The following is an 8,829-nucleotide window of genomic DNA, read 5'->3' on the forward strand; positions in this document are numbered from 1 at the left end:
GCAGTATAGTAGTTCTTTCAAGAAATGCTCCAAAAGTTCCTTTGGTGACCTCTTCAGGAGTTCCTTCAGGGATCCCCTCAACAATTCCAGGAGGATTCAGGAATGCCTCCAGGTGTTCATTAGGAATTCCTTCAGAGGTTCTTTAAGCTATTTCAACAGAAATTCGCTCGGGTATTCTTTCAGAAGTCCCTTCAGAGATTTTTTCAGGAGGATTCATAGATGCCTCCTGGAGATCCATCAAAAGTTCCGTTAGAAGTTCTTTCAGGAAGAAGGTCCTAGAAATTAGTCTAGGAGTTCCTGCAGGGATTCCTTTTGAAGTTCCTTTAAAAAATTTACTTTGTAATGGCTTTTCTAAATTTGATACATTTAAAATACAGCTACTATTATATCTTATCCGACGTTTCGGTTACATTTGGTACCTTCCTCAGGACTCAATTATTGCCGATTTTTCGTCCAGTGTTGTTCTGTCGCACACTAAGATTCAGATGTTCCAGCTCAGTAATTTTTTCACTGAGTTCAGTATTTTTTCCATCTTTTTACTGAGTTTTCAACAGCAGATTTATTTCGGTACACTCGGTAATCGTATTTACCGTTCACCAGTAACGATATTTACCGTGCTTCAGTAACTTTTGACAGTTTGTGAGCTGAGCTCGGTAACTCATTTACAGAATATCCGCAAAATAAATAACCGAGCGTACCGAGTTAAATCTGCTGTTGAGAACTCAGTAAAAAGGTGGGGAAAATACCGAGCTGATCTTAGTGTGCGAACAGCAGTTAACGATTTTTGGATTCGACTGCGATAGAATTTAACTTTGAAATGGCTTATCTAGTCTTGACGTTCGAAATCTAGACTTGACAAAATTCGAATACAGCTATTTTATTAAGTTTTTTTAGACATTCATACAGGAGTTCTTACAGAAATAAGTCCAAGAGTTCCTTCATAGATTCCACCAGGAGTTTCCGGCATTCATGAAGATGTTTCTTCAGAGGTTTCTCCTGAATTTCTTCAGGGATTCTTCAGAAGTTCATTCAGATTCCTTTAGGATAACTTTAGGGGATTCCTCGAGAAATTCATTTAGGAATCCATGAGTTTTTCAAGGGATCGCTCTTGGGGTTCTTTCTGAGATTTTACCAGGTGGACTTACGGATGCACCAGGAGTTATATCAGAGATTTCTTACAGGAGTTCTTTCAGGGAATCTTGTTAAAGTTCCTTCGAGAATAACCTTAGGAATATAATCAGGATATTATTGTGGGATCTCTCATGGAGAATTCCTCAAGCATTTCGTTCCGGAATTCCTCCAGGAATTCTTTCGGGGACTCCTCCTGACAATCTTTCGGGGATTCCTCCTACAAATCCTGCAGGGATCCTCCCACCCAGAAAGATTCCCTCGGGAGATTCCGCTGAAAATCATATCAAGAATTCCACCTGGAAATCCTTCGGAGATTGCTACCGGAATTCTTTCGGGGATTCCCCCTGGTATTCCTGCAGCAATTTCCCCTGCAATTTCTTCGGGGATTCCTCATGGCCTTCCTCCGAGCATTCCTCCTGAAATTCCTACGGAAATTCCTTCAGGATTTTTTTTTGGAGATTCTTCAAAGAAATCATTCGGAAATTCCTCCTGGAATTATTTCGAAGATTCCTCTTGGAATTCCTACGGGGATTCTTCCTAGATTTGCTTCATGGTTTTTCCTAGAATTTCTTCTGAAATTCTTTCAAGGATTCATCCTAATATTCCGTCGTGGATTCCTCATGAACTGCCTTTAGGGATTCCTCCTGCAATTCCTTCGAAGATACAACTTAAACATCCTTCTTGGAATTCTTCCTGGGGTTTCTCGTATAATTTCTTCGGGGGTCTCTCCTAGAGTTCCTTCGGGAAATCTTCCTAAAATTCTTTTGGAGATTTCTTCTGGAATTCCTTCGAAGATTCGTCCTAGACTTATATCATGGATTCCATCAGAAATTCTTTCAGAGTTTTCATTTGATACTCCATCGTGGAGTTACCCTGGAATTTCTTCAGGGTTTCCTCCTGGAATTTCTTTAATAATTTCTCTTAGAATTCCTTCTGGATTCCTCCTGGATTTCCTCATGGAATTAAAGTTCCTTCGGAATTCCTTCGGGATTTCCTTCAGAAATTACTCCTGGAGTTCCTATGGGGATTCCGCTTGGAAATCAAACGAGGATTTCGGTTTGAAACCCTTCGGAAATTCCTCCTGAACTTCTTTCAGGGATTCCTCCTTAAATTCCTCCGGGGATTTCTCCTGGAGCTCCTTCGGAGATTCTTCCTATAATCCTTTCTTGAATTTCTTCGGATATTTCATTTAGAATTCCTTTAGAGATTCCTCCTAGAGTTGCTTCTGGGATTCCTCCTGTAATTTCTTCAGAGTTTCCTCTTGGAATTCCTTTGGAGTTGATACACAGATTTTTGACCTTCTTTACATACAAGATACAGAGTACAGGAAAATACAGATTTTTAAAATGTGATACAGATTTCTCCAGAAAGCACAGAATTTGAAGTTATTTTCCATAAATTTAATGAAAACTTTATAAATAGCTGCTTAAACATTAAAGAATTTATGAAAATTTGTACATTTTCACACAAGTTTTAGAAAAAAATATCAGCAAAAATTAAAACCCGTCAAAAAGTAGTACTGTATTGATACAGATTTTTGATAAAAATATTCTGGCATCTCTGCTTCGGACATTCCTCATGGAATTCCACCTAGAATTTCTTCGGGGTTACCTTCGGTGAGTCCTCCTAGAATTCCTTCGGGGATTCCTCCTTTCTGAGTTCTCCTGGATTTTTTCGGGGATTCATCTTGGAATTCCTTCGGCCCTCTTAGATTTTTTTAGGGTTTTCTCCCGGAATTTATTTATTATTATCCATTTAGGGTCTGTCCATAAACTACGTAGACTCTTAGGGGGGGACGGGGGGGTCTGGTCAAAGTCTAAGCTCCATACAAATTTCGAAAATTTTGTATGAACAAAAGTCTACGGAGGGGGAGGGGGGTCTGAGATGGACCAAAATGAGTCTACGTAGTTTATGGACAGCGCCTTATTACGTAAGGCAATTTTCTCGAATTTTTTACACCTGCACACCTCCCCCCCTTGTTAGATTTTTGGTATGAAACTCCAAATATTTTTGTATGGAGCCAAACCCAAACTCTTGGGTATGTTTCGTTGGTTCGTCCTCACAATTTTTCGGGGATTATTTCTTGAATCCTCCTTGAAATTCCCACTGAAATTATTTTAAGGATTTTTGCTGGAATTTCCTTGATGTACTGCTTGAATTCCTTTGAGATACGCGTAGGTATTCTTTCTGAATTTTCTTTTGGAATTCCTGCGGGAATTCCTCACAGAGTTCTTTCGGGGATTTCTTCAGGGTTGTGAAGAATTAGCCTAAGTTAAAATTCACGAATAAAAAGAAATAAAAAAAAGATTTCTTCAGGGATTCCTCCTGTACTTCCTTCGGGGTTTCCTCTTGAAACTCCTTCGAGGATTCCGCTTGAAGTTCCTTCGGAGATTCCTCCCGGAATTCCTTAAGGGGGTTCCCCTGGGATTCTTGCAGGAATTTCTTCTGGAACTTCTGATGGTTTCGGCTTGCAGTCACAGAAATAAGCGTAATCTCCCTTTCTTCGACGGTGAAACATCCGAAAAAGGTTCAAAGCGTAACAAAATTCCGGACGTCGAACAGTGTGTAAAATCCCCATTAATTAACTTTCCCGTTAACCTAGCAGGGGTACAAAAATTGTTAATGAGGCCATTTCACCAAAATCCCGACATACATCCGTGTAAAAACGGCACTTCACAAGTTGTTTAACTTCGAGCCCTGAAGAAGATCCAAACCCGAGGATCGAAACGTCGGCGATGAATTAAAATAATCAACGCTTATTTCTGTGACTGCAAGCCGAAACCATTAGAAGTTCCACCAAAATCAGTCATCCTATCAACATTTCTTCTGGAATTCTGTCGGGTATACCTCCTGGACTTCGTTTGGGGATTTCTCCTGGCATTCATTCTGGATTTCCTTCGAGGATTTCTCCTGAATTTCCTTCGAGGATTCCTCCTAAAATTTCTCCGGGGATTCCTCCTGCACTTTTTTCAGGGATTGCTCCTGGACTTTAACGAGGATTCCTCCTGTTTTTTCCAGAGATTTCTCCTGGAATTCCTTTGAGGTTTGCTCCTAGAATTCCTTTTGGGGTTTCATTTCAAATTTCTTCGGAGATTTCTCCTAGAAGTTCTTCGAGGTTTCCTCTTGGAATTCTTTCGGCAATTCCTCTTAGAAATCCCTCAGGGATTTCTCCTGGAATTCCTTCAGAGATTCCTCTTAGATATTTTTCGTTGATTACTCTTAGATATCCTTAAGGGATTCTTTTTCGAATTCACTTTGAAATTCCCATTGGAATACTTCCGATGATTCTTTCTGGAAATCCTTTGGGGATTACTCCTGGAATTCTTTCGGGATTTCCTTACTCCTTACTCCTAAAATTCCACTGGGGATTCCTTCTGAAATTCCTCCGGGGATTCCTGCTTTAATTCTTTTGGGGAATCCTCTAGGAATTCCTTCGGGAATTCTTCATAAGTTTTTTTCCAGTGATGTCTCTAAGAGAGATTCTTGAACTAAATATCAGTGATTTCAGCAGAAGTTTCTTAAGGGTACGGCAGCTCTTGAAAAGATTATTCCAGTAGTTTATTCATGGATTCATCCAGGAGATTCTTTAAGGCTCCTCCTGGAATTCTTTTGGAAATCATTCGAGGATTCCTTGAAAATAGTGCGACCTTATTTGTGCTCATTCTGCACTTCGAATGAGGTGACGAAAGTCGAGTCGAATGTGTCACCCGATTCCCGTAGTCGAATGCGGTGAGAAGAGTCGATGTGAGTGAACACCAATGAACTCTCACCGCATTCTCATAGTCGATTTTGATCGACAAACGTCGCTTTCAAGTGACGTTTGCGGGTGAGAAGAGTCGCAACCTCCAGAGGTGTCGAGAGAGATCGAGTGTTGTTGAAAACAAATTGCAATACAAGTTTTTTGGTAAGTAAACTCTCTAATAATTAAAATATATGTGTCAATAAGAAAAAAAATTGTTTTAAACTTGTTTTTTTATTAATTTAGGATATTTTATCTATTTTATAGAACAAGCGCCGGCTGCGGTACCAAATCTGCAGCATCAAGTAATCAACGAGGACAACCTGGCGCACCCAAACAGTAAATGAGCACAACAAATCACAGTGGAACCTCCAGAAACGGGATCTCGGTCGATTGCCGGATGGGATCAAGTCTCCAAATCAACATGGTAGGTCTGGTAGGTTGTGCAGTTCCAGAAGGTCCAAAATTTCAAATGGTTGGATCGCTATGAGATAACGCAGATCGAGGATGACAACGGATTACCCACAAAAGAGCCGGTAAAGATTAGCTAACCGAAAAGGCCCATAAGCTAAACAATACGTCGTGAACTATCTGAAAATCAGCCTTCAACAATCAAGCCTCAAACTGGAAAATAGATCGATCCCGGCCGTTTTCCTACCAACGTCCTTCGGCACTCGACAGAACTTGCTAACGAAAATATCAAACGACACTTGTGGCCTAACATCGATGAACTACGGTTACTGTTGAAGAGGCCACACCGTTGATCCATCAGAACCAGCGGCTATGGTCGGTGGCCCACTTTCGCAACAACCACGCCGAGTTGGCCCAGGATCTTCGAGAATTGTTGTCATCCTGCGAACTGGCATCCGGCACATTACCTACTGGCAGCACGTTGCGCCGTGACGGCTGCGGACCACCTGTGTTCTGAGCAACGACCCGAGTAGCGATTCGGTTGCCACCGATGGGGTGCGTATAAAACATGTCGTCCAATGACGACGATGACGACGTAACGAAAAGTTCTCATCTTATCAAAATCATCCCGATACCAAAGCTTGCTGTACCGGAAGGGCATTCAGGTGGCGGTATATGCCCGGTGAAGTAACTCAAATGAATCATGAGGATGATCGGACCAGCAGGAAAGGCCGTAAAATCGGTATCTAGAAGTTCGTGAACGTCTGCTTGTGGAAGCTGCTTATGCGCATCACAAATCTCAATGGATATGATGCCGCGATGTTTACGCGGAGTGTAATTTCAGCAAATGAATTTCAAAATTATAATCTTGAATAAATTTAATCATGTTTTAACTTTGTCACTGTTTAAGGTACTATTGGAGAAAACTTCTTTGCGGAACGGCGGATCAGAACGCCAGAACCAATAATCCGGCCGCGATCATGTGGGTTTTCGAACATCCTTCAGAAATTCAGAAAGGGATTCCATCAGGAATTCCTCCAGAGATTCCTCCTAAAATTCTTCCAGGGAATTCCTCCAGGGATTTCTCCAGGAGTTCCTCCAAAAATACCCACAGGAATTTTCACAGACATTCTTCCAGGGATTCCTCCAGGAATTCCTTCAGGGATTCCTCCAGAGATTTCTCCAGGTATTCCTCCAGGGATTTCTCCAGGAATTCTTCCAGAAGTTCCTCCAGAGATGCCTCCAGAAATTTCTTCAAGGATTCCTTCAGGAATTCATTCACGAATTCCTCCAAGAATTCTTTCAGAGATTTCTGCAAAGATTCCTCCAAAAAATCCTCCAGGAATTTTTCCAAGGATTCCTTCAGGAATTCCTCCAAGAATTCTTCCAGGAATTTCTTCAGAGTACCTCCCAGAAAAACTCCAAGGAAACTTTCAAGAATTTCTTCAAAAGTTTCTCCAGGGATTCCTCCAAGAATTTTTCCAGGAATTCCACAAGGGATTCCTCCAAGAAATCCCCCAGGGATTCCGTCAGGAATTTTTCCAGATATTCCTCCAATAAGTTTTCCATGGATTATTCAACGGATGCCTCCAGGAATTCCTCCAGGGATACTTCAGAAATTCCTCCCGGAATTTCTCCAGTGATTCCTCCAGGAATTCTTCAAGACGTTTTTACAGAGATTCCTCCAGAGATTCATGCAAGAATTTCTCCATGGATTGCTTTAGAAATTCCTTCACAAATTCCTCCAAGAATTCATCCAGGGATTCCTTCAGAGATTCCTGAAGAGATTTCTCCGAAAATTCCTCCAGGGATTCCTCCTAAATTTTTCAGGAATTCCTCCAAGTATTCTTCCAGGAATTTCCCAAGAGTACGTCCCAGAAATCATCCAGAGATTCCTCCAAGAAATCCTACGGTGGTTCCTTTAGAATTTCCTCCAGGGATTCCTGCAGGATTGCCTCCAATAATGGCTCCAGGAATTTGTTCAAAATTGTCTTGAGAGATTTCTCCAGAAATTCCTCCAGGGATTATTTTAGGACTTCATGAAAGGATTCCTCCTGTGATTCTTGCAGGAATTCTCCAGGACTTCCTCCTGGAATTTCTCCAGAAATTCCTCCAGGAATTCCTCCAGGGATCTACACAGGAATTCATCTAAGGATTCTTTCAGGGATTTCCCCAGGAATTCGTCCAGGAATTCCTCCAGGGATTCCTCCAGGAATTTCTCCAGGATTTTTTCCAGGGATTCCTCCAGAGATTCCTCCAAGAATTCCTCCAGGAAATCCTCCAGAGATTTTACCAGAGATACCTCCTAGGATTCCTCCAGGGATTCTTTCAGAAATTTCTCCAAGGATTCCTTGAGGAAATCCTCCAGGGTTTCCTTTAGGAATTACTCCAGGATTTCCTTTAGGAATTCCTCCAGAGATTCCTTCAAAAATTCCTCAACGGATTCCTCCAGGAATTCTTACAGATATTTTTCCAAGGATTCCTCCAGGAATTCGTTCAGGGATTTGTCCAGGAACTTCTTCAGGGATTTCCCCAGGAATTCTTTCAGATGTTCTTCCAAGGATTCCTCCAGGAATTCCTTCGGGATTCCTCCAGCAATTTCTCCAAAGAATTTCTTAGATATTTCTTCACGAATTCCTCCAAGAATTCCTGCAGAAAGTCCTCCAAGAATTCCTCCAGAGAATCCTCCAAGAAATCCTCCAGGGATTCATTCAGTATTCCGCTAAGGATTCCTTCAGGAAATTCTTTAAGAAATCCTCCAGGAATTCCTCCAGGTTTACCTCCAGAGATTGCTCCAGAGTTTCCTCCGGAAATTTCTCCAGAGAATTTATCCCTCTACAATTGGCTTTGAAAGGATTCCTCCTGTGATTCTTGCAGGAATTCTCCAGGACTTCCTCCTGGAATTTCTCCAGAAATTCCTCCAGGAATTCCTCCAGGGATCTACACAGGAATTCATCTAAGGATTCTTTCAGGGATTTCCCCAGGAATTCGTCCAGGAATTCCTCCAGGAATTTCTCCAGGATTTTTTCCAGGGATTCCTCCAGAGATTCCTCCAAGAATTCCTCCAGGAAATCCTCCAGAGATTTTACCAGAGATACCTCCTAGGATTCCTCCAGGGATTCTTTCAGAAATTTCTCCAAGGATTCCTTGAGGAAATCCTCCAGGGTTTCCTTTAGGAATTACTCCAGGATTTCCTTTAGGAATTCCTCCAGAGATTCCTTCAAAAATTCCTCAACGGATTCCTCCAGGAATTCTTACAGATATTTTTCCAAGGATTCCTCCAGGAATTCGTTCAGGGATTTGTCCAGGAACTTCTTCAGGGATTTCCCCAGGAATTCTTTCAGATGTTCTTCCAAGGATTCCTCCAGGAATTCCTTCGGGATTCCTCCAGCAATTTCTCCAAAGAATTTCTTAGATATTTCTTCACGAATTCCTCCAAGAATTCCTGCAGAAAGTCCTCCAAGAATTCCTCCAGAGAATCCTCCAAGAAATCCTCCAGGGATTCATTCAGTATTCCGCTAAGGATTCCTTCAGGAAATTCTTTAAGA

The 8,829-nt window shown here is 41.6% G+C and overlaps 1 long non-coding RNA gene across 1 annotated transcript; it reads left to right on the forward strand.

Moving 5' to 3' along the window:
* The first annotated feature begins 4,781 nt into the window (after positions 1 to 4,781).
* LOC115267915 (uncharacterized) lies at positions 4,782 to 6,175 on the forward strand. Its single transcript, XR_003898071.2, has 2 exons — positions 4,782 to 5,035; positions 5,138 to 6,175. It is a non-coding gene; the product is annotated as an uncharacterized LOC115267915 (long non-coding RNA).
* The last annotated feature ends 2,654 nt before the right edge of the window (positions 6,176 to 8,829 follow it).

Source organism: Aedes albopictus, chromosome 2 (assembly GCF_035046485.1).
Source record: "Aedes albopictus strain Foshan chromosome 2, AalbF5, whole genome shotgun sequence".
NCBI classification, from domain to species: Eukaryota; Metazoa; Arthropoda; class Insecta; order Diptera; family Culicidae; genus Aedes; species Aedes albopictus.